Genomic DNA, 17,038 nt, shown 5'->3' with positions numbered 1-17,038 from the left:
TGTTAGCCAGAGCTGCAAATAACACAACTTCTCACACTTCCCTGTCACCACAAAATCTGCAACTTCATTCTTCCAAGGGGGCACAATTTTGAAAAATAGTTTTATATTAAAAGAAGTGAAGAAGATCCTCATCAAAATAAATAATAGGAAAAAAAAAAAGCAGCACAACATTGTTTTGATTCCTTTAATGCAGGCCCTACAGAAGGCCAGGCTACTCCAGTTAAAGCAGTTAGTGCTCTCTGTTTCAACTCAGTCTCCATGAAAATGAAGAACACCAGACACACAAATAAGCCTATGTGCTTAACAGTCATTTGCTAAATTTCAGTTCAAGCATATTAAAAAAAAAAAAAAAAAAGAATAAATAAAATTGTGACAGAAGTACTAAGGCTAGCACAATTAAACTCCAATGTTTCTAAATCAGAAGATTTTACATTTAAGTTTAATATAAGATTTTTGCATATACAATGTTTCTATCAATTTTCAGGTGCTGCAGGATGTTACGTTCCTTTCTCAAAAAACATATACATTTCCACCAACTAAGACTAATTACAACTAAGATTTCAATCCAACTTCATCACAGTTCCATCTCAAGAATCGGTATCTAAAGGAATATTGAAGAAAGTTTCATAGAAGAAGCCTACAGAGGTTTTCACTAAGAAAATTGGGAAAAAATTCCTTCTTTAAAGATACAAAACAACACTGAAATACCTGATAAAAAAGCTTTTGGAAAATACCCATCCATCTTGTTTCCACACACAATGGAAAAGTCAATAACAAGCCAATGGATCAATAAGTCACTGAGAAAAGGAAAAAAAAAAAAAAAACCAGAAACACTTTGAACCTGAACCAGTTATTTTATATTATTCATGATCAAAAATTTGGTGGATTTTTATACAAAGACTGACTGTAGAATGCCCCCGATCTCACCGAAACATCATCTTCCCTCAAGTATGCTGCAAGAAGTTGCACTTGGAGGACTGCATGCCTCCAAGTTTTGCATGCCTCATAGTTTGCTGGCTAGCTCGATTTCCATTCCATCACAGCCTCCTCCTCTCCCTTTTCTCAATGAAAAGTGGCTTAAAGGAGCTGTAGACTTATTTCAAATGCCCAGTGTCATATGACTTCCTTAAGACTCAATTTAATACAAGTGGGAACTTTTCCATGAAAATATACTTTTCAAAAACCCTGAGAATTCTTAGCAAGCTTAAAACAAAAAAAAAAGTTCTGTAACTGGACACAACTCTGAAATCATTGATTCTTTTTAAAATAGAACTAGAATTCTCTGGAAAGTTTCAGTTTAGATAACGTTTTCTATTTACAATGAGCAATACAAACCAAACAAACAGAGCACAAACATGGCAGTCTGGATTTTGGACACTACCTCCCAAATGTGTGAGCACGTAAATGCTTAACTGCAATGGGTATCCTTTCAGAGCTTCATGTCTGTTGACTGTAATCCTCTTACATCTGCACTTGAACACGTACATAAACATGAATCAATGAAGAGTCTCTGAATTACTTGAGTTAATTAATTTAACAGCCAAGCAAAACACCATCTTTCCAAAACATTAATGTTAGCTTTCTTGACATAAGCAAACAGAGCACATTAAAATATTTGCTGCCAGAAGAGGAACATGGCACTAACTAGCCATGGGAGGGGGTAGGGATGGTGTTTGTTTATTTTTAATTATTTTATTTAAAACTACAGCCACCAATAAGCAGGTGGTTTTGCAGATATCTTTGAGTCTAACATGCAGGGCAAGACATAGCTTCTCCAAAGTCAATTCTATTTTGTGAATTATATCTGAATTAAGGATGCCCAATCTATACATTCTTAAGAGAGATTTTAATGACTCCTGCTGACTTTTGCAATAGCTCAGCTATTAAGGATTCTGATCCTCTGGCTCCCTAAACATACAGTAGCATCTCTTATCAAGCCAATTATTCACAAAGACAGGCTTGCTAAATCCTTTTACAAGCACCTTCCAACACAAAACAGTATTCCTGGGATCCAGTCTGCACAGACAAGAGCCCAGAACACTGAAATGATCAGAGCTACCTCTATGCTAGCCGGCCACACTCATTACCTAGTGGCCAAAGAGATAGAAAACTTAACTTTGATATCACACCCTCAAGCTAAACATATAAATTAATGCTGTGTATTCTGCTGTTAATTCCCATAATGTCTGAAAATAAAATTTAAAAAACCACCAGTAATTGAATGGGTAACTGGGTAAAGACAAGCAAAAACTGCTCTCAAAATTATTGTGGGAAACAGTAACTAAATATGGATGAGAGAATCAACATGAAGTTTGACATAAATAGCCTCACTGAGAATTATTTTCCTATTGGATTTGGAGGTCACCAAAATATGCACACAGTTACTTAGAAATAGAACACCCACTAAGTCAAACAAAAATGAGGACTTACAGTGCCAGTTTTTCAGTAATGACACACAAGGTGCCTATTTTTATTTTTTTTTTGTGCTAATCCTTCCTCCTGCTAACATGAAAAATGAAACTTCTCTTCCCTCAAAGAAAAACAAAAACCAATAATAACCCTCAAAAGTTCAGTCTTGGCAAGAAAACTTAGTAAAGGTTTCAGCATAAGAAGTCGCCTTGAACCAAATTACCCAAGTGGCTAAAAGATCATGCAGCTGCTAACTTCACTAGTTGTATATAGCTTCCCAATAAATACACCTAAAAAATAATTTCATAATTTATGGGTTTGTCCTACTGCATGAAAAAACAGAACATGTTTCTGGATGTGCATAATAGTCAGATTCTGTTTTGTATCATCTCTCCACAGATAAACAATACCTCGAGTGCTTGCACAACAGCTTTTTGAGTGAAGAAAGATGTATTTCTGAAAAAATCACATTCTATTGAGAATTCAAGAGCATTTAGCTCTTGCTTTTTTATACTTCTGAAAATATCATTAGCAACCTACATAATCCTTATAATATTTTATAGTCCAAACAAATATTTTCATTTAAAGATCAAGATAGGGCACTAGTAGAGCTGTAAGGAAGTTAGCAGAAGACTCTTTTTTTAGCTTCAATTTTGCTAAGTACTGAACTCAGCAAAGTGCATATTCCAGCTGTGTAAAGTATTTATCTTGAAAGAAACACAAGAGGATGTGGGCTTTAAGCCAGTAAAATACTCAATCATCTGGAATATCACAGGACAGACCAACCAAACAGGTTTCACAACTGCCAGGGCATGAAGGCAGCACAAAGCACTTAACTCAGTTGCCACAGCTTCTTATAACAGAAACAAACTTTAGTAGATTTTCTATGTTACCATTTCTTTCTCCTGCCAAATAATTCTTTTTTGAATCTCCAAGGATTCTTACTATTCATCAGATCCATCATAAAATCTGGAGATCAAATTAGAAAAAGGGTGTTAACACTGAGTAACATATTTTGCTGCTGATACATGTATTCACAATCAACTTTCATTTTTTCCTTTCTTGAAAAGCAGAAGGATGTCAGAATCTTAAATGCCAAGAAGGGAAGGTTGATATGGGAAAATTATATTTAAGAAGCACACACTAATGCACATAGCAAAAAAAAAAAATATATCCACATAGTGATGATATTTACATTAGCTTTAATACTCCTTGAAAGATCTCGGAAGTCACTGCCAGCAGTTATTTTATAGTATCAACAATCAGCAACAGTCACAAATATTAAGGCCTAGTAGGGAAAGAATGCCAAAAGCAGAAACTATCACTATTTGATGCATTCTTGCCTGGAATGTTCCATGAAGTTTCTTGCAATCTAACTCAGAATGGGCATTGTTACCACAAAGAACATACAGAGGACAACCAGAGGACAGATTTGCTAACTTAAAAGCAGAAACTAACTAAAGTGAAATTTTTCAAAGCAGCTGGGGAACAAAACCTGAAATAACGAACATAGAAAAAAAAGATCTTAAAAAAATATAGCAAATCCAAACCCAGATAAACAAGGCAGGCAATATATACAGACAGTAGTTATTTCTCATAGAACAAAAATTGCCATTGTCAGATAAAAAAACCAAGCAACAGGCATACAACAAAGGAAAGATTTTTGCTGCTGCAGAGCACACTTAATGGAACTCCTCACCTGCTGTCACAGACTGCTGTGGAGCCTAACAGGACAACGGGATTTCAACCCATGTAAGATAAATCCCCTCTGAAAAGGAGTTATTTGACAACCCTTGGAGAAATTTTAGTAGAAGGCTATACAATTTAAAGGTTCTCCTTGTCTGACTTATAGAAGCTCAGTATTTCTGTGAGGGTCACCGACTGGCCAGTTTTATTCTGGAGGTTTGAAGGCACGGTGCATGTCTCTGTGGGACTGCACAGATGCTGACACAACTCTAACCTAAGTATCATCACAAAATCTGAAGCTTGCATCTCAGTAACAACAAAACTTAACTACTGACTACATTAATTTTTTTAATGAGGAAACAATCAGGTTTAGCAGAAGTGCTTATCAATTTATGGGGGTTTGTTTGTTTGTTTAAAAAAACCCCAAACTTTCCCTATACTTGACATCCTTTTAGAAGCAGAAGCAAACTTCTGAGAGATCAAATTCCATGTTGTAGATTTGGATCTCACCATAAATCCTCCCTCCTAAATTTCTCTGAGAAGCACAAATACAATTCTCACTGGAATAAATGAGGAGTTACAGAAGTATAAGACTTCGTATTTAAAGAGCCCATATACTTTTAATGAAGTTTAACAAAACAGTATGACAAAATTTCTGCTGGCAGTACGACATAGGCAGCATAAAAAATTCTACTGCACTGATAGTAGGGATTACCTGAATGCTCTGCTTAGCTTCAGAAAAAAAATTAATGCCTACACTATTTTGATAAACAGTTAATTAATCAACTGTTTTAAGATCCCACTCCTACACTAAAAAGTGCCTGTTTTATAAGTACCCAAATCAAGCAAATTGAAACAGTAATTCAAATGTTAAGAATGGTATTTAATGCTTTTATAGATAATATTTTTTTTAAATTTCAACCTAAAGGCATATGTAGAAACTGAGATAGAAGTGAACTGCTCTCATAACACTTAACAGCCATATAAATTACTCAACACCTGCTTATATACAGAAAAAAAAAAAAAAAAAAAAACCTAAGTACTACTCATAGAAAGATATACAAAGATATACAAGTTAAAAATAAATCTCCCCAAATCACAGGTTTTATTTTACTGTGGGACAACTGTGACAAGAAGAAAGGCAAGAACTTGCGATACAACTGGTTTAACTTGATATCTGCCAAGAATCCAGACATAGGATTGATACGCAGAAACTCCAACTCCCACTGGTGCAGAACCTCACAGTCTCTGCCCATCTGCACTACACTCAGCCCCTCTTGCATATCCCACAAAGTTGCAGGGGGATAAAGATTTATATCACTAAATATGCTTTAAAAAGATAACCAAACCAACCAACAAAGAAAATATCAGGCCACTAAAACACCCCCCCCCAACCCATTCACTAGTAAGAGTAACACTACTGTCTTGTGTTTTATTCCACCTGTACAAATGTATTGTTTTGTTCAAGTGCCATTTTGATTTACAAAGGGACAAGAGAAGAGTTTGTCAAAATATCATGGATTCCTTTGGGAACATTAAACGTTCAAGAAAACACTGTAAAACTGATGTTCAACCCAGCAACACAGTACTCAGAGCTCCATAATGACTTGTCAAGAGAAGTGACAAAAGTAGGCATGCAAGGGAGTTTTTATTGTAAAACAGTCTTGAAGTCTCAAGGTGCATTGACAACTCTGGCTTCTCATAGAGAGCATCAGAGAAGCTTTGGAGTGTCAGTGAGGAGAAGTTGTGACAGCATAATGCATATTTCACTGACAAATGATTTGGAAGCTGTCATAAAGCCGGTGGAGAAAAAAAATCCACATGATCTGCAATGGCATTTTAGTAAATTTGAAATGATTACCATTCCCAGGGAGATTTGGGATATGCTGCATTTAGAGACAAGAGTAAAATTAAATGAACCAACAAAATAACGAAATACATTGTTGCTGTGCTGTAGCAATGCAAACCGTATAAGAGTAAACACATTTTAACCTATTGTATTTCAGCTACACAGAGAAGACACAAACCAGAAAAAGTAGCACTATGTACAGTTATCAATATTGTACGACAATAAAAAAAAGGAAGTTCTTAGGTATGGAGCTAAAGGAAATCAGTAGATCCTGTGAATTTGTGAGTTTAATTTACTTAAACCAGAGACCAATATGTTTCTTGGATTAGAGAGGAAAAAGAATGGCCAAAAATTGTACTTTTACAAGACTTGTAATTTTTCACTTCTCAATTAGCCCTGAAAAAATAAATGCTAAACAAATTTATTGAACATAGCCTTAACATTGTTGTCTTTCATCCTGCAACCTGGGGATAAACAGGTAAAGATGGTAAGACTTGGACAAACATCCCATCAGTTCATGGGAAAATGAGTTGTGTCACGCTGGCTAGGGTGCAGAAGATGGCATCTTCAACCAGCTAAGCAACAGAAGCTATAGCTTAAAGGGCAAACTCAAAAATTCTGTATGAGTGCATCAGGAAATCTCTCAGCATACAAAGAAGATTTGGCTATGTAAACAGGAAATATCCTGCTGTGTCTAAACGCCTCTTCACAGAATGAAATATTTTGGATTTCTCATTTGACCTTAGGCTCCCAAACAGCACAAAGATGCAGGAGCTCTAAGCTCATGTATCAGAAAGCCAACCATACTGACTGTATTTGTGACAAAACTTTGTTAAGTCTATTGCCAAGCTTACATTTATGCCTACAAGAATCAGCTCAGACACTCTTATGTCAGTTTCCAATTAAACCAGTCATGGTAGTAGACAACAAAATACTGTATACACAAGAACTGTGAGAATTTTAAGGTTCTTTAAGTAGTTCAGGCTATCTCTATCTCAACAGGATAAAAAAGCTAAGCTATTAAACCCACTTTCCCGACATTAAGGATTTTTGAAAAATGTTGTTTTCTGCCTTTACATACCTGCAAGATGGCAACTAAAGAACTGAACATATTTAATGTCTGTATATATGAAAAGAAACACAGTATTACCATGTTCAACTATTTGGTTTTGTTTCAATGTATATTTACACAGTCATGTACATAAACTAAAATAATACAGACTAGTGTTCAAAACTAAGAAAGAGAAATGAAAAAAAAAAAAAAAAAAAAAAAAAAAAAAAAAAAAAAAAACAAAAACATCCCCCCAAGACAGTTACTACAGCATAGCATCTCCATTTTGAATCACAATGCTGATACCAAAGTAAAGAGTACCAGAAGGAAACATCTGAGGCCCTACTTGCAAGTACTTTAAACATGAAAAACATTAAATTAAAGTAAAATGTCTTAAGGATGTATTCTTCACAGATTTCAAAGTTTCACTCACACATTCAAGGAACATAACTTCATGACTTGCAAGTAGACTGAAAACATTTCTTTTTAAGGCAAGAAAGAAACAATGTGATCAACAAGCCCTGCTACCCTCAACAGGAGTTTCAGGATTTAACACTTCAAGCCCAACAGGTATAAGTGAACAAGACTTCAACTTAGGGGGAAAAAAATCCAAACAATGTAAGATTTTCCAGCAATGAAAAGACCATTATAGTCTTAAGGAAGCATCTTACTAGCTTTGAAGTTGCATGTTTATAATCTTAATTTATATAGCTTTTTCCAACAATTGGATCTTTATACACCTTGGTCTCTTAGCAAAACCTCCCATCAAGAATTTTTCCTTTGATATAGATAAAAATATAAATATAAACACAAAACATAAATATAAATAAATATCTAACTTTCAGATTAAGTAATGGTGAAAAACATGTGCTACATGGTGTTCATTGTCTTCAAGAAGCTGAAGCATGTTTATATGCTCTTCAGATGTTTAAAAGGGTCTTCTTCGTGCCTTCACGATTTTTCAGCATTCTCCAGAAAATGAGCAGCAGCACCAGACTCAACATCCATAAATGCAAAAACTATCCATAAAATCCTTTAATTGACACTTCTAGCATCTGTCAGCCTGCAAGCCCATGTTCACCTTATTAAATGCACTCATCTTTCCCTCCACCAGCCAACTACTTTTCATAGTCAGTGTTAGCTGCCCTGTAGGCATGCCACATTTGCTGTTTCTTGTCTTGCTGAAAATGACCCCAAACAGATTATGCAAGGACAACAAAGATTTGCTGTGATTTTAACAATTTTCAACTCTCAAAAAAGAAAACCATGTTTTCCAACACAGAAGTCTCACCACACTTCTTAAAAACAAAAAGCAAGGGAATTCCCTCTAAGAACCAGAGTGAAGCACTGGCCATTTTCAAGAAGAAAATATGAGAAGCTGCAGTGCATTTATTTCCTTGCTACTTCAGTTGGACTGGCTTACATTAATAAATTTATCAAATTAAGGCAACAAGTTCTGATATCCAATCTGTACAAAAATAACCAGTCATTAATTCCTAGACAAAGATCTATGAGCCAAAAAACATGACATCAGGCACTCATGATGCTTACCATACTGTACTATTTTTCCTTAGTTTTAACCATCAGGCTTGGTCAATAATATGTTGAAACTGGTTGACAGGAAAAAAAAATAACAGGAGAGGGGAAGAAATAGTACTAGCCATAGTACTGTATCTGCACATGGTTAATCAAAAATTAATATTCCCAAAGATTAATTTAACCCCACCTACTTTGTTGTGGCTTAAACCAACTCTTGTTTAACCAGATCTGATACCAATTGAAAGCAGCCATTCAGTTCCAGTGCACAACCACTGTCTGGCTGAAAAAAACTTTTCCTAATACCCAATTTAGAGGTAAAATAATTTATAAATATTTTTTATTTACCCTAGAAGGTAAAATACTGGACAACACTTTATAAATGAACAGATGTATTTTTACACATATATGTTTTAGCATATCAGTTTCTTGGTGTTCTCATAACTTCTGTTTCCGCTCAGAATAAAGGGATTTTACCACTCCTAGGGTAAAGCTCAAGTCTTACTTATTTTGAGGTTTCCCAGAAGGTAAGCGACATGGCTCTGTAGCTTCCCTGTGTATGTAGGCTAACTGGTAACTCACACAAGGAGCATGGAAAGGTATCTTGTTTTTTTCTTGAAGCATCATTATACAACTTGTTTTAATGGCAGTGGTAGTTCTAGACATGAAAAGGTTCAAAAAGGGAACAATTTTTTTAAATTGATAACCTCAGGCTCAGAGCAATCTTTTTCAAAGCAGCAAGTTTCTTCTGCATGGTCCCTGCAACTTATAAGTAATTTTAGGCTTAGAGGAAAATCACCCCTCTGTAATATTCATGGATTTAAGGTAACATTTTATACATGTAAATTCCACAGAAAATGAGTTCTTGTGCTCTCTCTACTTCTATCTCTCTCAACTCCTTCTCATCCTTTGTAAACAAAGGTTAAAGGTAAATAAGACAGAAAAGGGTGAGAAGATGGAAGGAATGGACTTACAAAGGCATGTAACCTTTCTGAATAGCATGGAGCTCCAAAGGCTTTGAAAATACTGATAATCTAGACAGGCTTTTGAACATCAACATGTACCACCACAGCATCACGAATCTTTCTGCTCTTCCATTTCAATATGAACTGCACTTTTAAGAACTGCGGCTTCTAAGAACTGAACTGCACATATTTACACTGACATTTAGCCACTTCTTGAAATTAATCTAATTATTACAGGAGAAGAAAAAAAGTTTAAGTAAATCCATTTATCCCTTCTTGTGCACTTTCAATTACCAAACAAAGAACTTAAAAGGAAATGTCTTTACTAGAAACTCATCTCCTCTATTGGTTGTTTTACCAAGGATTTGTGGGGTTTTTCTGTGCATGGTGAGGTGAGGCAAAGGTGTGGCATGAGGAGTGGCAAAGGTGAGGACTTGGGGAAAAAGAACAAAGATGATTTTTATATTTGGTAATAAGCAAATAGGTTCTTACCCAGGTATTTTTGTGCAGAAAGCAGGAGGAAGGAGTCATCATAAAAAAATTACATCCTTAACTAAAATCTAAACAGGTCAGCTGAATGACCACCTCATCTAAGATCTACTGTAAAAAAATTAAAAGTCTTTGCAGCTTTTTAATAATTAATTTCCCCTGTTCTTTTCCTAAGTTCACCTCTCCCCATGAACAACAAAACAATTCTCAGTCATGAAATGCCTAGGCAGCAGGTGCTTGTTAGAAGACGAAACAAAACATTTCTCTTCCAAAGACAGAAGCACTGAAAGTTCTTGGAGAAGAGTTTTACTGGTTTACATGACAAGGTAGAGGCAGAGGGCAGCAGAGCTGGCTTCCAGGAGAAGACATCAGAAGCTGATCTCATGTCAGACAGATGGCTCAACAGAATCAAATCACAGAATCATAGAATACCAGGCCAGAAGGGACCTCAAGTGTCATCTGCTGCAACCTCTTGGCAAAATCACAAATAGGTTCTTCTTATTGTTATGTGTTTTATTTTTCATTATGTTTATTTCACTTACAGGCTTTTATAGTAGAAAATTAATTCTAATGGTGATACCTGCTTTGATTTACATAATATCTTTCTGAGACCAAGAGTACTTTTGTAAACAGACACTATAACATATATCTGGCATGCAAACCTCTCTTTAATGAACTTGCAAATCAACTAACATGTGCAGTAGAACAAACTATGACCGAGGCATTGCAGCACCTTGTATCCTACTTTAAATATTGAGCTAAAAGAAGATAAGACTTAAGACATACACCATTTCCATACTGTTTTGCCATGTCTGAAATATATTAATCAAAACACTAGAGTGCAGTAACATGTTTAAGCTTTTGTGTCCTGTGAAATACAAGTTTGCATAATTCAGGAGAGGGAAGTGATTTAAATTGGTAACTTCTAACTAATCTGAAAAACTACACTGTAACATAGCCTAGAGTTTATAACCTGCTGTGAATATATCTTTCTAATTAAAGCTATTTGCACTTCACAGGGTGCCAAGGGGAGGCTACATTACTGCCCAACAGTACTTCAATTCCATATTAATGTGGAAGAAGGTCAATTTATTTTTCTTCAGTTTCAATATATACTTCATTGCTACTGCCTGTAAGATCCTGAGACTTTTGCACCTTTAATCATACACTTGAAGAATCCATAGCACCACATGGTCAAAGACCGTAAGAATTGATTTGATTTAATGATTGACATTCTCACAGAACATGGAAAGATATAACTTATGAAGACTATTATACTAGGGTTTTTTCCCTACTTTTAGAGCTCTTGAAAACTTAAAAGTCAATTTAAAAAGGCATAGAAAAGAGCTACTAAAATGACCAAGAAACCAGAGAACCTCTTAGAAAAGAGGATGTGAACAGCCTGTTCAGTCCAGCAAAAGGATGTGATTATTCACCAAGCAAATCCAAGTAAACAACAAGTTGAGTGAAAGGAAAATTAGCATAAACAAGTTTGAATTTCCAGATTAAATTTATTTTAATGAGTTATCCAACTCTCAGAGTAACAAGGCTCTAGAACAGCCTTCTAACAGAAATAGAAAGGATAAAAATTGTTTTTAAAATGGAACTTGACAAGTAGGGATTACATTATGTAATACTAGCAGGAGACTGGATTTAATAAAGTAAATCCATGGTACCAAATTTCTCTATATTCCAGACTTACTTATAATTACATTTTGAGAATATAGGAAAAATAGAAAGGCAAGATATAGCATTGGCTTACTTATTCAGTAGGAAGAAGGACTGTATTGTCCTCTGTATTTTTTTTTTCAGAGGATGAATACAAAGTTATTTACTATTACAGGAAACTGCAAATTACTGTAGCCCACAAAACTGCAAATTACTTCTGCCCACAAAACCCCAAGAGATCTGGACAAGTTCAGTGACCACAGCATCATATTTTCCATTGTAGTAAAGACAATATTCCTGAAGCAGCTGGTCTCTTATTAATAGAATTCATTTATCTTATTCATAGCAAATGAAGCACAAAGTAGACAACAAGCCAACTGGCCCATTAAGAAACAGATTATATTTGACCTTTCAAAGAAATCAGTTTAAAAATCCTATTTAAAAAAAAAAAAAACATCTCCACAATATTTTTTTCAAGCAGAGACATCATTTCATATGGCATTTGAAACTCAAAACTGCTCCTTTGGTAGCCTGACATAATCCAATTACCAAGTTTCTCTAAAGAATACCAGTTTCAATATTAAGGCTTAAGAACACCCATGTTGAGTCATTCAACTTCTTTGTTAATACAGTAATCATTACTGACAGTATAGAAATTCACTTGCAGGTACTACTGGTTCCAAATTAAACATCATATGATGGCCAGAAAATAATGCACTCTCTAACAGTCCACTACATCCTGATATTTTTTTTCTTCACATATATTTGGCTAAAGATAGTATGATACAGACTGCAGCTGCTTTAAGCACTAGAGGAAGCAGTTAAGATCCTTCTCTGGCTACCAACCAGCTTACTGTTGGTATTTCTGCATAAAAGGCAGAACACTGTTAGAAATGTTTTTGACATTTACATCCATAATCCATAGATAATGCAGACACCGTCTGAGGTTGCACAGGACCCTTCAAATGCCTATCAGAAGTAAGAGGAAAGCAATGAAACAGATAATTTCAAAAGCAAAACCCAATGTCAATGAGTAAGTTTAAATTTCCTTTTAGTGGGAAAAAAGAACATGTAGTCTCTCCCTGTAAATACTAGTTGCAGAACAGGGCTGAAGTAGGCATGATGACCACGTGTGCTCCATGAAGCTGCTGCTGACTGTCATGAATGCTTACTTACTAAGTAAGTGTGACTCTGGAATATCCCGGAACAACACAGATCATATGGCCTAGTTTAGTTAGCATCACATCTTTATGTATGGCCATACTAAGAGGGAAATATTTTTTTAAATTGGGAAAAATGTACTTAGGGACTAAGAAATGTAAGCTACAGCTACATAAATAAAGGAGAATTACTGCTATCAAACTTCAGCTGTCAGTATTCAGTCTCGCTTCACTTAGAATCTGGAAAAGACATTGCAAAGACATAATCTTATGAAAATATGTGAGGCAAATATATCTGGGAAAATGCATCTCTCTGGAAAGATACAAAGGTTTGTTTTCTTTGTGAAAAAATGAATCCCCAAAGATCATAATAAAAAAGATCGTAAATTCTTATGCTGTAATTTTGTCCTTTTTTTTTCCAGGCAGCTAATCCCCAAAATGTCCCTATGTATGAACAGGTTCATCACTGTATTTTTATTATTAGGTTTAGTAGAGAAGTGAATCATCCCTGAAAACCCTGAAATATGCCAAACAATTTAAGAGTCTTTTTATGGGTGAAATTTCAATAAAACCCTGGTAAATAACATCCCCTTGCACCCCTTGCAAAAGACAGCATTTCCATCTTGTGTCTGTTTCTCCTTATGTCAAGTAATAAAATAAAACTAATGACTGCTAGTAAATTACAAAATTCTAAAGATATCTGCTAAATCTTACTTATATTACATGTATATATAACATCACATCTCCCCATTACTATTTGCATCATACAAAGATACTTGAAAAAGTATTGTATTACTTAAAATAGCTGTAAACATACTGAACTTTCAACCACTGAACCCAAAACTCAGGCAGCTCTCATCTTCAAATATTTGAATTTGACAGTACTTAAGATGGAGAGAGCCTAAAAAATCAGAGGGAGAAACAGAAGGCTTCTGCACACACTGAGCAGAAGTGTGTTAAGATCCCCTGTACAAGATAAATGTCATTTTCCTGGATTATTAAATACAAAATTCATTAACTTTGGCAAGTCAGTAAGCCTATTATGGAAATTAAAAGCACACAAGTAATTCTATAATGGAATTTCCTATATGATCTATAGGACAACACCCTAGAATAGGTTGTTTTTTCAGAAGATAACTACAAAAAAATAAGTACATGACTGGCAAAAAGTATAGGGAAAAACAGACTTGATGTTTTCATTGAAAACAACCTAGAATGAACAAGAAGAAAAAATATCAATTCTGCCTTAGGAGTTATTCTACAGCTGGACCTCACAATGTGAAGCATTTAAGCATATGCACTTTCAACATGCACCTGAAAGATCTATTAAATTAGGTGGCTGAAGAAATTATGAACTCAACAGTTACCTAATAATCAAGAAGGCCAGTTATAACAGGAAAGAATTTGTTCTATAAAGCTTTTTACCCTCTCGATTCCTAAGTTTACAACAAAAAACCTCTTCTGGGTGCACTAAAAAACTATATGCTTCTTCTTAAATGTGCCTATATACAGGGCTAAAGCCCTGTCAAAAGATAATTTTTTTTATATAATAGGCATTATATCTTACATGCATAAACTAAATCTTTCAAGAGATAGTAATGCACTTAGTACCTCAGCTGATTTGAAAAAGCAAGTGTAGTCCTAATACTAATTGTAGTAAGTAGTAATTTACTAGTAAATACTAATTGTAGGACAAGGCTGAAGCAGGCACAATGGCCATACAGATGGGATGCTAACCTAGCTAAACTGAAACATATAATCTCTGCTGTTCTGGGCTACTCACAGAATCCTGCTTATTTAGAGAGACAATGTGCAAAAAATGCTAGGAAAAAGACTTTATATTAATTCTAGCTTTATCAGTTCCTACTGTATTCACAATAGTCAACTGAAGCTTCATGGAACACAGTATTACAGCTCTGCATGCCACCTTGGAAAGCAGCTCTCTCCAGAATTAACGTAGCAAAACCACATTAAAATAAAATCTGACTCATTTTGGTACTATTCCAAATAAAGTGCAAAATATTTGCATACTACGTTGAGTGTATTTGTTCTACCTTCAATTTATGTGGAATCTGCCAGGTATTTCTAAACATTGCATTGTTACAGTAACTTGAATACTTGATTGTGAAAATATTAAAATTTTGTAACACTTGTAATACAGAAGTTTAATTTTACCTGAAAAACCATGGACATGCTGTCATTTCATATATTAAAACTTACATTTAGCAACCTTTAGAATAATATTGTGCTTTCTAACTGCATTGAGTCAGTTTCACTGTCTCTTCTCTAAGCATGGTCAGGGTGACATGTTCCAAAACTCACATCCATTGAAGTTCTACAGCACAGTCCAGTTTTTTTTTTTACCCCACCAGAACTGATCCTACAAAATGATGTGTAAATAAATATACTAGATCACCTACAGATAAAACTTGGTAAATACTGCCTGCTTTGTTTCTAGGCTTTAAGGTTATTAAATATTCAAAAATCAAATAACAGTTATCACTGAACTCAACTACTTCATAATTTGATTTTCAAACACATTTTAAGAAATTTGAAAAAATAAAAGGCTTGTAAAAGTATTTTACTCTTCACTGATTTAAAAGATGAGTAGGAGCCACTAATTTGCTTAAACAAGTCAAATTTCTGTGCTCTAGAAATATACAATAGTGCTACTTGCTGTAAAAGGTACACTGTTCTTGCAGCATCTACAACAGAATCTTTAAAGCCTAAGTCTAGGACTTCTAAATTGTTGAGAAAAAATCCAGACATTTTCTCAGCAGCCCTAACACAGGAATTAAGGCAATATTCTACAGAAGAATGACACAGTCATGAAATCCAGGGATTGAAATGAACAAGAAGACAAAAATTTCTTACTATACCAAAACAGATTTTATTTTTCTAAGGCTAAAAGACATAACATTCTAGGTCAATATATAGGATACAATAAGCATTGTGTCAAATAGAACATTTGAATTAAAAGGTTAGAAAAATCATGAGAACTTACAAATTAAGTAGTTCATTACTTGAGATAGAAATATTGTTCTAAATCCTGCAAGGACTCATAAGCGTTCTCCACAAAACTAATGGGATTACTCACTTCAGAATCGGGGTTCAAATTACTTCTCAAATAGAATATTTGTTCTACTGCAACCTGTCTTTGAACCTGTCAATCATAAAATGGCTTGTGGTGGAAGAGACTTAAAGATCATCAGGCTCCAAACACACACACCATGGGCAGGGACACCTCCCACTAGACCAGGTTGCTCAAGGCCCACACAACCTGGCCTTGAACTTTTCCACAAAGGGGGCACCCACAGTTTCTCTGGGCAACCTGTTACAGTGTCTCACTAACCTCACAGTGAACAATTTCTCCCTAATATCCAATCTAAACCTACCCACTGCATTACCCCTTGGCCTATTCACTGCATATCCTTGTAAAAAAGTCTCTCTACAGCTCTTGTATGCCTCTCTTTAGTTACTGGAGAGCTGAAGGAAGGTTTTCCCAGAGTCTTCTCTTCTCCAGGCTTAACAGCCTCAACCTCAGCCTGTCTTCAGACATCCTAAGAAGTTGTGTTTGTTCATATTTGATCTGCACCTAAAAACAGTCAGCTCTTAGTGTTAGTCTAGGTCAAAAAGTACTCATGTGGTATCCTAATCTGTCACTACTATTTTATTGGACCAGGTTTGTAATAGTAAGTTATTGCTACTTAGAACAAGCTCAGAGTTTCTGTTACATGGAGAAAACTTTTCAGCAACAAAAAAGGCTTAGAGTACAAATAAACTTTTTTGCCTGTAAACAAAACTGCACCAATGAGTTTTCAGAGATACAGACAGACTGATACACACACACACACACACACACACACACAAGCACTATTTCTGTGTAATTGGTCATTTCACATCCTGTGGGCGTGGGTTCAAGAATTTATTAAATTTAATATAAATTCACATAAGTTGTTAGACTTGTACCCAGCTACTCCTAAAACTTAGATGTGTCCAGAAATACATGCATTTATATGAAAAAAACCCTCAAAAAGGCAACAGCTGCTTTATGTAAAGGTAATAGTGTAAATATACAGTTGATGCCTGAACAAGTACAATTCAACCCTACTGTTGGGCAAATAGAATCCTCACAATTTTTACCTCCAAGGTAAGGACACAAACTTTGAGTTTACACTCTGGGTCGGAAACAGTTCTTAAGAACTGCAGAGCTCAGAGCTCACCT

The 17,038-nt window shown here is 35.1% G+C and overlaps 1 protein-coding gene across 3 annotated transcripts in view; it reads right to left on the bottom strand.

The window, feature by feature from the left end:
• Positions 1 to 17,038, bottom strand: part of ARHGAP42 (Rho GTPase activating protein 42) — a 139,135-nt gene that overhangs the window by 120,700 nt on the left and 1,397 nt on the right. The gene's annotated exons all lie outside the window — the stretch shown is intronic.

The sequence above is a fragment of the Lonchura striata genome, chromosome 2 (genome assembly GCF_046129695.1).
Source record: "Lonchura striata isolate bLonStr1 chromosome 2, bLonStr1.mat, whole genome shotgun sequence".
NCBI lineage: Eukaryota > Metazoa > Chordata > Aves > Passeriformes > Estrildidae > Lonchura > Lonchura striata.
The sequence above is the reverse complement of the archived record's forward strand: the minus strand, read 5'-3'. Positions and strand labels throughout refer to the sequence as shown.